The 13,992-nt window shown below is 36.6% G+C and overlaps 1 protein-coding gene across 1 annotated transcript in view; it reads right to left on the bottom strand.

Annotated features, from left to right (window-relative positions):
• The window catches only part of LOC137237695 (uncharacterized), a 138,309-nt gene that overhangs the window by 123,281 nt on the left and 1,036 nt on the right, over nt 1-13,992 (bottom strand). The gene's annotated exons all lie outside the window — the stretch shown is intronic.

Below are 13,992 nucleotides of genomic sequence, written 5' to 3'. Positions count from 1 at the left end.
AAATGGCCAGTCTATCTAGCTAGTGTCCAGCCTTTCAGATGGACATCTTTGCCAAAGCGACAGCAATGGAACTTATCACACGAATTATCTGAATTACCCTAGTCACTTGAATTCAGAGCAGCCTGTAAGCTGTACCAAGTTCGTTTTAACTAACTATTGATATTAAGCTCTCAGTTCAAGTTTAACTAGTTTGTTATGGGACCAGTTCTGAGGTAATTCGAGAACAATGCTAATAATACCATTGTTGATGAATGGGTCATCCTTTAATTCCTACATTGCCTATTGGAGCCTATTATAGGTTCAATAGAGACTTGTCGACTTTTACGCCGCCTGGTGGCTGTAATATTAAGAAGTCCACCAGATACTTCAAAACTAGCTCGTGGCATCACAAAAGAGTGGAATAGGATACAAGTGGCTGGGTGGAAACTGTTTAGTTAAAGCTCACTTGAACACTTTTACTTTGCTCTGTTGTATTACCACATACTCTAACGGCGAATCTAGCTCCAGTTATTTAGCGAAACGCTGCATTGCAACGATAAAGTAAGAATAAGGCTATTCGACTTTAGAAATTTATTCACCTCGCAAAAGCTAGACATTTGAGCATAAAGTGACTCAATGATTCCACCACGTCGTCATCCATACAGCTAACACATCTTGGACTGTCCAATACATTAAGGCTCATCTCATGGTCCCTCATGGGCCCACATGGGACAGTGCCCTTTGACCACTTCAATAAACATAGTTAGATGAGCTGTTATTGCCCAAAGGCAGACACGTTCAGTTCGCCAATGCTTTCTGGAGCCAAGAAATCAGTCAGGGATATCCTTATAATTGTTTTCAGTTAGTTCCAACACGCGAGGTCAATAAATAACCCACAACCCTCGACCTCAAGGTGGCAAAGGTTACCGCATTGACTACCTGAGTAAATGTTAAATTCTCTTGCAGCTAAATCGGGGGATGGCATCTCATCTACCGCATACTCATAGTGGGCACATAAGACGTTGCAGTGATCGGTAAGCCTAAATTTCCGACTAACATCGAGCTGCTGAAAGAATACTCCCAACTTGTGACATTTGTCCTACCCCTGTGGGCTAGGGGAAAGAATATACCCATGGTAGGTATACCGGTCGTAAAAGGCGACCATAATACCATGGGTACCCAATCCATGAGTAAGGTGTTTTACTCGAAAGATAGCAGGGTGGACGCGGGTATCACCCTGTGGGACCCTAGGCAAGGTCTTTATAAAAACTGCTACCGCGGAAGCAGGAGAAGCCAGTGTGATCTGGTGCACTGCATCGAACGATGCTTTGTACTCAGGTCTCACCTCCTGTCCTGGGATGGCCCCCTTGTGGGAGCATCGCGGTGGCTGTGGTTTCAAATAGAGTTCACTTATGACACACGCTCTGAGTAGACTTGTTTTCCCTTGGGGCGCGCAAACCCAAGGGAATTCGGTCTCATGCTTGCCACAGCAATCCCAATTTCATTGAGAAACTGACCCTGAGGGGCAGATGAAAGGTTGGTCACATCCCTTAATTGTGGCAACCGGAGATGCCGGTTATATATGCTGAAAAACGTCGACGAAAGATGGTGAAGAAACGCATGTCTATCGTCAGTCGAAAAATAATCGATAATTGTACAAGTGGGCCGGTGCTCATCTCGTCTTTTGAGATGTTTGAGGCTGCTTTAGACTGCGTAAGCGAATAGGAGGCGTTCGCGGAATGGATGGCCACATCCAAAAATGTGGCAAGATTTGACGCTGTCAAATCACTGCAGTGTGGCGGACTGCAATGCAAAGATGTTGCTGGGGCAGGTACTCGGTCACTTACAGGTCTGTGAGCGGAAAAGGTTGGACACATCCCTTTAATTGTGGTAGGAGTGTAATTGGAGGCAAAATGGAGCATAATTGTTGCGTAATTGAGTGAAAATTGGAGCGAAATTAGTAGCAAAAATGGAAGCCAATAGTAGCACAATATGGCACACAATGTTTGTCAACGTAGTGTGGCCTCAAGCGATGTCGAGGGGCATTGTTGAGGCGGGCACTCGGCACTCACAGGTCTATGTGCGGAAAAGGTTGGTCACATCCCTTGATTTTAAGTGTGATGGAGTTTTAAGACGGAGCATAATTTGATGCCAAGCTCACTCTGTTTGTCAACGTAGTGCGGCCCTTAAGCAATATCTAAGCAAAACCAAGCTCCGTCGTTAACAATGTATTTATACATTGTTGTAACACTGCAGGACAGAAAAGGTTGGTCACATTCCTAAATTGCGACAAAACACAATATCTCAATCTGATTAACTTGTTAATCAGATATCGAGATATCAAAATCAATGAAAGAGGGATTCTGAGGCAAGTACGGAACTCGCGGTAGAGTTGCCGTGCAACCGGGTGCCATTACCCGAAAATGGAAGGGGAGGATGGATAGTCCTCCTCGGCCAAACCAAGGCTGGTTGACTTGAACACCCCAGCTCACCGATTGGTACCAACTTGTTGGGCCGAAGATCAACGGACATTGATCTGTGTTTTACACCGGAGGTAGGTCTGCCAAGATAGGGCTCCTGTAAGCACTCATCGTCTGTGACATTTGTCCATCGAATTTACAAGTACATGGAATTTTTTTTGTTTGTAGGTATGTCACCATGCTGCCACCTTGTATGGTTCCGCCATGATTGTCTGTCATATAGCATTGTCATTTTATTCGCTTGACATTTCATCCTTCATACTAATCGAGCAGTTACTTCTGTGTGAAAGCAAAAAATTTGCGTTTTCATTAGAAGGTGAAATGAGATCATTAAGTTTCTGTGTGAAAACAGTATAACATCTTTACAATACTTATATGGGCCTTAGTCAATCAGAAATGAAGTTTCTCAAGGAACCATTTATGTATGTCTTCAAGTCAAGTTCCTCATCCTGGTGGCAGTTGTCCCTCTAACATACTGAACCTATCATACCATGTATGTGATGTAGAAAGCCCAACTAATAATCCGTATCGGTGCAGAAAGTATTTTTCAGTAGAAGCAGGGAAGGCAACGGTTACGAATGACGATGCTAGTGTACATGCATGCACACATACACGTGGATCAGAAATTGTATACCCATGCTTTGACACTACAATTTTCCGACCACTATTTCAGCGCACATCACAAACCACAAAACAAATTATTTCAAGGTATAGGGCAACTATTAGCTTTGATAGAATTTACAAATATGACTATGAATATTATGAACATATCGCAATATGTGAAGGTAATTATTAGATGTAATAAATCTTCTCATCATTCTACAAAAAAAGAACAACAACAAACAACCACTTAAATGTTAGTTTATTTTCTTATCTAACGGTAACCAAATAAATACAGATGGTGTCTGACACAGCGGAACAAGTTCATAAATTTCCCAAGAGCTGTCATAAGCAAATAGCAACAACAACCATCGTTCGTCAACAGTTATCAATCCTAATTATTCAGTACTACACAAATTATGCACAAAAAAATGAATTATTTTATTTTGCATGTTGATGTTGTAATTTTATTCTTGTGATAAAATGTATGCGAATTCATGCTCGAAATATCTTTATTATGATTTGAGATACTAACTTTTTTTTTATGGGTAATGCTTTTTATCAGAACCGTCTTTTAAGTACATATTACAACAAATTTGTTTTTTTTCTGCTCACGGTACGCGTAAGCGTAAGTTTAAGCGGTAGTGCGTTGTATTGGTATTGTTACGAATATTAGCAAAACTAAGGAGTGCTGCCATCTCCAGGCCGATGCTAAGCAGTGACGTGAATTCACATCAATAATTCAATCATTATGTATCTACATAAACGAATCAATAATTGCGTCTACACATATGTACACATTCCGACGAGCAACATTTACATACAAGGCAGCGAGAGATGAGATGTCACACACAGATGAATTTACTTATACGCTTATGTGTGTGCGGGAGACTGTAAACTACAAACTCACATATGTACATCAGAGAAGCGCTAAAAAGTAGACAATTGTAAGCAAGTAGAAACTATATGAGAACTATACACACACGAATATAGTTGGTAAGTTCTGGAAATGGAAGAGCCTAGAAGTATGCAGCGTAAACTATAAAAGCGGGGCAGGCGAGTAAGAAGTAATTCAGTTTGAGTTGAGCAATCAATCAGTTATTGATTAAGCACGCAATCTGGCGGCCAATAGTAGAGTTTAATTTGAGTTATCAATCAGTTTGGTTATTAAGCCAGCGAGTAGCAAAGTATAAGTGTTATTGTGAAGTACTTTAATAAAGGCCATTTTTCCATTATTCAATATTGGAGTTATTTATTCAACAGTTTAGCGATACGAACTTAGCAGAGGATTGCAAATAAGAGGATTTGCAAGCAAATTCGTTGCAGTATAATGTATTGAGTACTTAAGAATGTGTGAGCGTAGACGTATGTAGTTAGGTATTGAGGTTTCAATTGTAATTTGTTTCTTTATGGGATTTTGTTGGTTGAAACATCTTTGTTCAGTATCTGAACTGTAAAAGTGCAAACAAAGAAAAAAATTCAATAATTAGAATAAAGTAAACTAAAATTACTTAAAAAAAAAAGAAAAATGAAATAAAATAAACAAAATAAAATCAAATAAATCAAAAGAAAATTATATAAATAAAAAAAATTTAAATAAATAATTTTCTTGCCGGCTTGAAGTCCAATTTTGTAAATAAAATTCAAAAATTTTTGAGTTTTTCAACATATTTCAGTTACCTACTGTAACCTTCTTCAGGATTGACTATAACAATATAAACAAACATAAATAAAATAAAATAACAATTAACATCAAAACAAACATTCATAAAACATACATTATTTTACGCGTATTCATTGCTCAACGCTTATTTGACAAAAATATAAAATTCACAACAGAACTCGAGGACGACGGAAAATTACCTTATCTCGGCACAATTATAATAATAATCAAAACCTTAATCAAAAGAAGTTTATCACAGACGAGTTAACGTGAATCCGAAAAAACAGATATATTCAAATCGCTTGCATATGTACTAAAATTAGGAAAATCAGACTGCTTAATAAAGAAAAAGTGAAGATAGCTCACAAACCAATAAACACATTGAAAAATATTTTTAACAAAACGAAATTCTAAATTCCTAAAACAGAAAAAAGTAATATTTTAGCAAAACAAAATAGTGATGTTATTGCATATATATGTGGGAACAACGAAAGCAAAATTAAAATCTCGACTAGCGCAAAATAAATCTGACTTTAGATATTGCCATGAAACTATTAACCAAAAAACAGCATTAATGACACACTGCGCAACGAAGAACCATTTCCCAGACTTTGAGAAAACGACGATACTCCAACAAGAAACCGATTATAATAAAAGATTTACACTGGAAATGCTGCATATAATTAACACATCGACCAGCATAAGAATGAACTACAAAACGGACATCGATAATTGCGCGAGCTCATACAGACATTTGATAACAAACAGGCGGACAGTACAAAACTCCGCATTGAGCAGTGAAGTAAAATAATGTATGTAAACAATGTTTTTATGAATATTTGTTTTGATGTTAATTGTTATTTTATTTATGTTTCTTTATATTGTTATAGTCAATCCTGAAACCGAAATATATTGAAAAACTTAATAATTTTTCAATTTTTTTTTTACAAAATTGGACCCCAAGCTTGCAAGAAAATTATTTATTTAAAAAGGAAAGGTCGCTTGGAACTTATAATAAAAAATTTTAATGAAATGAAATAAAATAAAATTAAAAAAACCATCAAATATAATAAAAATGATTTTCATAAAATAAAATGAAATAAACATAAACTTAAATTAAATGAAATTAAATAAAACAAAAACAAAATAAAATAAAAATAAAATAAAATAAAAAATAAACATAAAATAAAACAAAACTAAATTAAATTGTATGTTAAATTATAAATAAAATAAAATTAATAAAATAAGACAAATAAAATGAAATTAAATAATTTAAAAACAAATGAAATACAATGCATAAAATTAGAAAAATTTTATTTAATTACATTAAACAAAACTAAATAAAATAAACATAAAACAAAATAAATTAAAATTAAATTAAATTAAATAAAGTAAAGCAAAATAGAACAAAACCAAACAAAATAAAATTAAATAAAGTAAAATAAAAATAAAATAAAATGAAATATAGCAAAATAGAACGAAACAAAGCAAAATAAAAGAAAATAGAATGAAATCAAATAAAACGTAATAAAATATACTTAATATTTAAGAATTCATGAGCTTAACACCGGCTTATAATAATTAAATATTCAATTATTATGTTTGTTTAGGAGAAATTGAAAAGAAAGACACATCTACCGGCATATTGCGATGATACCATTTCGAAACCCGCCACGTAATCACCATCAGGCGGTTTCGTAATGTTATCAAAGGTTTCACCGAGATTCGAACCGCGAATCACACGGTGAAACTGCAGTAGCCTTAACCACTTGGTCCCACCACTTAACCATTTAACCTGCTTGTATTTCTTTTCTTGCTTAAATATAAAATTGAACACACCATTAAACAAACAAACATGAAATAAAATAAAGCAAGACAAAATAAAGAAGAATAAAATAAAACAAGATAAAATAAAATAAAACAAAACAAAACAAAAAAATTAAATAAAATAAAGTAAAACAAAACAAAATAAAATGAGATAAAAAAATAAAATAATGAATTTAATAAAAAAATTAAATTAATTAAAACAAAATGAAATGAGATAAAAAATAAAATAATGAATTTAATAAAAAAATTTAACAAAATAATATAACCCAAAACAAAACAAAATAAAATGACATAAAAAAAATAAAATAGTGAATTTAATAAAAAAAAATGAAATAAAATAAAGTAAAGTAAAACAAACTAAAATTAAATAAAAATTAATTAAATATCAAAATTTAATAAAAAAAAATAATTATTTTTATTTTTATCGGCCTATTTATAAAGGATTTCGGGTACGATTCGCGCTCAAGGTCAGAAAAACAATTTTTTGATAATTATTATTTTTTTTTCTATAATTGAAAAATTGTTTTTTAATTTTTGGAATAGAAAATATAAAATTTTCAGACACCTGCCATAGCTGCGCAGATAGATCCATTTCGATAGCTGCTAAGCCTTCAACATCAGTACGCTTTAAGCACACTACGCTAACCATTTAGCTACACAGCGGTGGTGGGTTTGACTGATAAATTGATACTTATATTCCTCTTTACCAACCATTATTTACCAGCGTTGCGCTATTTGTTGCAAATCACTGATAATGTTGAATTTTTGTCAACTGTTAATTACTTTTTATACTCAGCTGAGCAGAGCTCACAGAGTATATTAACTTTGTTCGCATAAGGGTAATCTGTAACGGCATAAACTAATCGAGATAGATCTATATATCAAAATGACCTGGGCGAAAAAAGCAATTCATTTAGCCATGTCCGTCCGTCCGTCCGACGGTCCGTCTGTCCGTTAACACGATAACTTGAGTAAATTTTGAGGTATCTTGATGAAATTTGATATGTAGATTCCTGGGCGCTCATCTCAGATCGCTATTTAAAATGAACGGACTACAACCACGCCCTATTACTATATGCGTGCTAAATAAAAATTAGCAAAATCGAAGGACGAACACGCCCACTTTTAAAAAAATTTTCTAAATTTTTTTTTTTTTTCTAAAGTCAAATTTTAACAAAAAATTTTATATCTTTACACTATATTAGTAAATTATGTCAACATTCAACTCCAGTAATGATAGGGTGTAACAAGATACAAAAATAAAAGAAAATTTCAAAATGAGCGTGGCTCCGCCCTTTTTCACATAATTCGTCTAGAATACTTTTAATGCCATAAGTCGAACAAAAATTTACCAATCCTTGTGAAATTTGGTAGGGGCATAGATTCTATGACTGTTTTCCGTGAAAATGGGCGAAATCGGTTGAAGCCACGCCCAGTTTTTATACACAGTCGACCGTCTGTCCTTCCGCTCGGCCATTAACATGACAGCATGAGCAAAAATTGATATATCTTTACTAAATTTAGTTGACGTACTTATCTCAACTCACTTTATCTCGGTATAAAATATGGCTGAAATCCGACTATGACCACGCCCACTTTTTCGATATCGAAAATTACGAAAAAAATGCCATAATTCTATACCAAATATGAAAAAAGAAATGAAACATGGTAATTGGATTGGTTTATTGACGCAAGATATAACTATCAAAAGTCCTTGGAATCTTGGCAGGAATAATACGGTTCCCGACAGATGATGTTCTGGGTCACCCTGGTCCACATTTTGGTCGATATCTCGAAAACGCCTTCACATATACAACTAAGGGCCACTCCCTTTTAAAATACTCATTAGCACCTTTCAATTGATACCCATATCGTACAAACATATTCTAGAGTCACCTCTGGTCCACCTTTATGGCGATATCTCCAAAAGGCGTCCACCTATAGAACTAAGGCTCACTCCCTTTTAAAATACTCATTAACACCTTTCATTTGATACCCATATCGTACAACACACATTCTAGAGTCACCCCTGGTCCACCTTTATGGCGATATCTCGAAAAGGGGTCCACCTATAAAACTAAGGTCCACTCCCTTTTAAAATACTCTTTAACACCTTCCATTTGAAGCCCATGTCATGCAAACACATTCCAGGGTTACCCTAGGTTCATTTTGCTAAATGGTCATTTTCCCTTATTTTGTCTCCAAAGCTCTCAGCTGAGTATGTAATGTTCGGTTACACCCGAACTTAGCCTTCCTTACTTGTTCATATTTCGCTTTCTCAGTTAAGTGCAAGGATGAAATGTGTGAATATAAGTCTGCTGTTATGCTGGTATTCTTGTAGTAACAATAGATCTTTGCGAATTGTTCCACAAAATATTTACAATTATCACTTTAACTGTAAAATGTTAAATAAAGCTTACTGAAATATTTCTATTCTCCAGTTAAATTCTAAATTAACTCGAGATGGCAAAACGGCTCTTAACCCATCAATCGCATTATTTAAAAAACATTCAATCCTAACTTGTGTAACTATTAAGCATATGTCATCCATTGCATGGGCGACATCATTAAGGTTGATAAGTTGATAGTAATCAAGTGTGAAATATTGAAGAAGAAAGATGCGCTGAATAAACTTTATATTTGTGGCTGCAATGGCAATGGTCAATAGTATATTATTTGTCGTTGTTAGACTAGTTAACATATATGCAGTTTGTTCTTATTGCATACAATAAACTAATCCTGCACACTTTTATTTTAGGGTGTTTCAAAAACACAATGAAAATAAATGGTGTGAAAATAGTATTGCTTAGTTTTTGAATCAGAGCTACCTTTCGCTAAATTTTTTTAGCATCGGCATGGCTGTACCGTTGAGACCCATCCGAAAGATGCATTACAAATCTTTGGCCGAAGTCGCTTGGATATTTCTTCATATCCCACTGAACTTTATAGCCAAAAGCGATAAAAATTGTCTATAACAAAATGTTCAACAGCACCCGTGGCGCAGTCGCAGCTCTTTAGATTTGTAGCACTTTGGGGACCTTGTAAGTTGAGAAGTTGGACAAATTCATGTGTTTTAGGATACTGCCAAATGGTATAAAACAGTTTGAAATAGGCCGAAACTGAATCGATGAGCATGCGAATGTAACGAAACACTTTTTAAAATCTTGAAGCCCTACCCACGTTTATGTCAAAAATGACGCGCTTAAGACAAGACGTGTGCTGTCGCCCGAAAAGATATGGGCAGGTGGTCGGATGCAAGTAAAGGACTTCTCTTGTTGTTGCTGTAGCGATAAAGACACTCCCCGAAGACCTTGGGGAGTGTTATCGATGTTGATGGTCCTTTGGCGGATGCAGATCCGGTACGTTTCGGTACCAAGGCCGACCATCTCGGGAACGATTTGATATGACCACATGTGATCTTCTAGGCCATAATGCCCTCCCACCCCTGGACCCACGACGAGTTCGGGTTCGCCAGAGCCTCGGCTGTTACTGAAACCGGATTCGCCACGGATAGATGAGGTTGACAATTGGGTTGGAGAAGCTATATATTGCCCTGACAACGCCCTGAAAGGGTTGCACTACAAACCGCTTGACTTTATTTGGTATATTAGTGGCCTCTTACGGCATTCATACCTACCGCGGATATATTCTAAGCCCCCTAACCCACTGGGGGTAAAAGCCTTCTCGAAAATTTTGGTAAGATTTATTGATATTCATGGTAGTTTGCAAAATACCAATTTTATATGACCTAGGCGGTCCCCACTTCCCTGAAAAGAGTAAGTGGAAGACGATTTAAACTCCCTTGGTGTCACCAAGATAGTTGCAGAGCGAAGAAGCGGGCCTTGGTAGACGGCCATAACCGTTTAAATGGATAAGCGCCAACTGAGGAAGGAAGGAACCCTCTCCTTCCGTGAGGAGCTTGGGGTTGCAAAGTCCTCGCCGCCTAAATAAACAGTATGCGCCATGGTAGAAGGCGAGCATTCATTCATGAACACCGCTTTTATAAAAATAAAACAAAATTTATGAAACTTTTTGATACCATTCCCCCCCCCCCCCCCCCCCCCCACAACCAAGCTCACGATCCGCTACTGGCGTGAGTTCAGGATCTTCGATGTGGTAGGCGGAGCTCGCTGCCATCACACCACGGCAGCACTGATTAGTAATGATAATTCGTATTGAGTTGCCTTGCCATTTCGCTCGTTTGTAAACAGAAGTAATCCTAAAGTTTAATGTTTTTAAAAAACCCAACGAAAGTTTTGTTTTTTCAAACATTTTCATTACAAAAACAAGATTCAAAGATTGGTGGGTTCAATTTTAGCCCCCCAAAGTATTCTATATGTGTATGTTTACAATAAAAAGTACGATTTGATTTGTGCTAAGCTCTGTATCTTTATATGAGGTTAACCGCAAACCGAAGAAAAACTAATGGTTCTCTTGGAACAACCGATCTATCCTCTCGTTGAATGTTAAAGTCATGAGATATTGTGAAAGTCGCCTATAAAAGTAAAAGACCCACCTATGTTAATTTGTTGCTTAAGTCAAAATATGTATATCCTTGCTTGAAAGTAGGTGTAGGTTTCCACGCTGACTGTACTCTCCTAAGTGTATAATAAAACATTCTGAACTCGTTATCCTTTTCTAATCTTTTTCCCCTTTCATATTCCTAACGCACTATTTTCTTAGTTCATGTCACATTTACATACAAAAAATTGTACGTTTATTTCGTTTTTTCTTGTCTTTTCTTTATTCCTTTTAATATTCTGCGACGTTGTCACACATGAAAAGGGATACAGATACCATTTTTATTTTCAACACTTCATCTGACCTACAACAATTTACACTTCAGCATTGGTGTCGTTTGTAAGTTAAAACTAAAGACAAACCATTTGGCTCATGACAAATTAGAAAACAAAAATTTCGTGGTAATGGAAGCAGAGAACAAACTACGAGTTCTACGCACTTTAAAATAAAGAAACGTACAAAGGAATTCTAGAAATAGTAGACATGTGTATGTATGAGTGTATGTATATGTAAAGGGACGTGTGTCTTGTAAGTTAATGACGAACATCCTCGATTTTTACTTATGTTTTCTCGCGTTTTCTTTTTTAATTTAACATTCCAATATAGTGTTGACGCTTTTTCAATTTCCCTCTTATGCTTTGCCTTAGGTAATATTTTACAGACGCAGTGAAGGGGTTAAAACTATCGTTTTAGTGCAACTTTGGTCCTCTTATGTTTGGCAATATATGGAATGATATTGAAACTTTATGTCGTATTACTTTACTTCCATCTGCAGTTCGTAGCGTCATCCAAAGAGAATTCGCCAACTTGCCGCAAAATATCAAAACGAATACTGTTACTTACCGAACTTGCATAAGACAATACCTTTTTGAAATTTTTGACTCTAGCAGCCCAGTCACTTTCTAAAATCACAAGGATCCCTTGCGCATCGAAAGGTATGTTGCACATAAAGATGCACTCACTTTCTTCCAAACTATTCAGCTTTCTTCAGCTCTTCCTTTAAGCTATCGAGCAAAAGCGCAGAAATTTGCACTCAGGCATCAATTTATTTTTTTCCAAGGCCATATACCTGATCCCAATAAAAACGGGGCAGACCCACAGGTGACGGTCAGCGATCTTATCCTCAGGTCAATCAGGGTAACATGTAAAGCTACAAAAGTTACGGAGACAAGGCCGAAGTACTTTCGACTAGTTCTAGCAAAATCTGGCAGTCAAGACGTAAGCCAATGATTCGACCTTATATTCCATACAGCTGCAACAAGTTTGGATATATCAAAACATACCTCATGCACTCACATTGGTCAATGACCTGTTAAAATCCAAATCAATATAGTCTTAGTTTGGCGAACCGCCTTCTATCCTCTTCCAGTCAGGAGGATCTTGCTGTAGTCCATAATTTGTGTCTACCCCCTTTGCTTATCTGACTCGAGGGCCACACAGTAGCATGCCACAGGTTTTCAGTGCAACTTCAAAATCCTAAATTCCCTAAGGCCATCTACATCCGGTTTAGTTGTACTCATTTGTGTAAATGTTAGCGGTAACTGCTCTTGCAAAACACTTCAGTGATATGGCTGTATAAACTTACATCGAGCACCTCTCACTGGCTCATTGATGAGTCATTTTTTTCGCTCTTCTCTCGGGTTACTGACTGAGCTAAAGCTTTCAAAGGGACCGATTTTTGGTTCATAACAGTCTATACATTGGGGGATAGAGTCAAGGTTGGTAGGTATGCTAGAATTCCCGCTGATAGAAAGAATATAACCCATTTCAAAAAAACTTTAAGGGCTACATCTGCCCTTCTAGTAATTTTGACCAAATTTATGTTAAGCATTACATTCAATGCCGAGATAAGTATTGTTCCAAAAGCGCGCAATCCGCTGTTCTGATGATAACATTTTCGTAATGCTCGCAGTTTACAGTGCGTTCCGCCAGACAACAATCCTCTTTAGCAATGTTGGCTAAGCCACCTCATAAAGCTAGTTTATTATTCTTGGCGAAAGTTCCCAGCATGCAGCGGTACAGGGCAACCGATACTTCCATATTGGGCATCTGTAATAGTTTCCTGTCCAAAGTAATTCCTTAGTAAATATCTCCAAAAGTACTCCACCTACGGAGGGGAGATCTGAAGTCAGGAAGCTCATACCTACACGTAAAAGGAATAGTGCCGTTTTCCTAGTGCTCACAGCCAATCCACATGATTTGCCCCACCTATTTACCATATCCAGATGGCCCTGAGAAACATTGCGCTGAGTGTCCAGAAATGTACCCCTACCCCGGTATAGCTATGTCATCTGCGTAGGGAACCACTTGGCAATGACCGCCTACTAGATTCAATTTATGATCGGTCGCACCTATTGGATGGGGCGAAGCACTGCTACAACAACTATGCCTCTAACTCCCGGCTCAATATGGTCCACCCCGTTTGAAACTCCAGGTTTCCTTGGACTTCTGTTAGAGGACGTTGATGACAATTTGTGATCGATCGCACCTATTGGATGGGGCGAAACACCGCTACAACAACGACAGGTTTACCAAAAGCTGGTTGCTATTACAATCCAGAGTAAAGGCGACGTTAAGCTTCCTTAACTTACCTTTCAATCGATTGTATCACCCCTTCATTCCACTGCAACAGTTTTGTTTCAAACAAATTTGCTAATCAAATTAACTAGGGCATTCTAAACTCTTAAGCCTTTACGGCAGTCGTGCCTTACTGCCGGTATATTCCAAGCCCACTGGTGGTGTTAATATTGCCATTTGAAACTTTATAATGTTGAAAGTTCAATATTTGGATTGTAGCTAAAGCTATAAATACTTACAGCTCGTTTCATTAGTACGTCTTGAAATTGTTTGCAATTGAAGTTATGAAATATTCTAAAGATATAGAACGGGCGTTCTTTACAGTCAGTATTTCAGAGCAACCCC

The sequence above is a fragment of the Eurosta solidaginis genome, chromosome 1 (assembly GCF_040869045.1).
Source record: "Eurosta solidaginis isolate ZX-2024a chromosome 1, ASM4086904v1, whole genome shotgun sequence".
Classification (NCBI taxonomy): Eukaryota; Metazoa; Arthropoda; class Insecta; order Diptera; family Tephritidae; genus Eurosta; species Eurosta solidaginis.
Note: the sequence above shows the minus strand (reverse complement) of the source record. Positions and strands in the feature narration are given on the sequence as shown.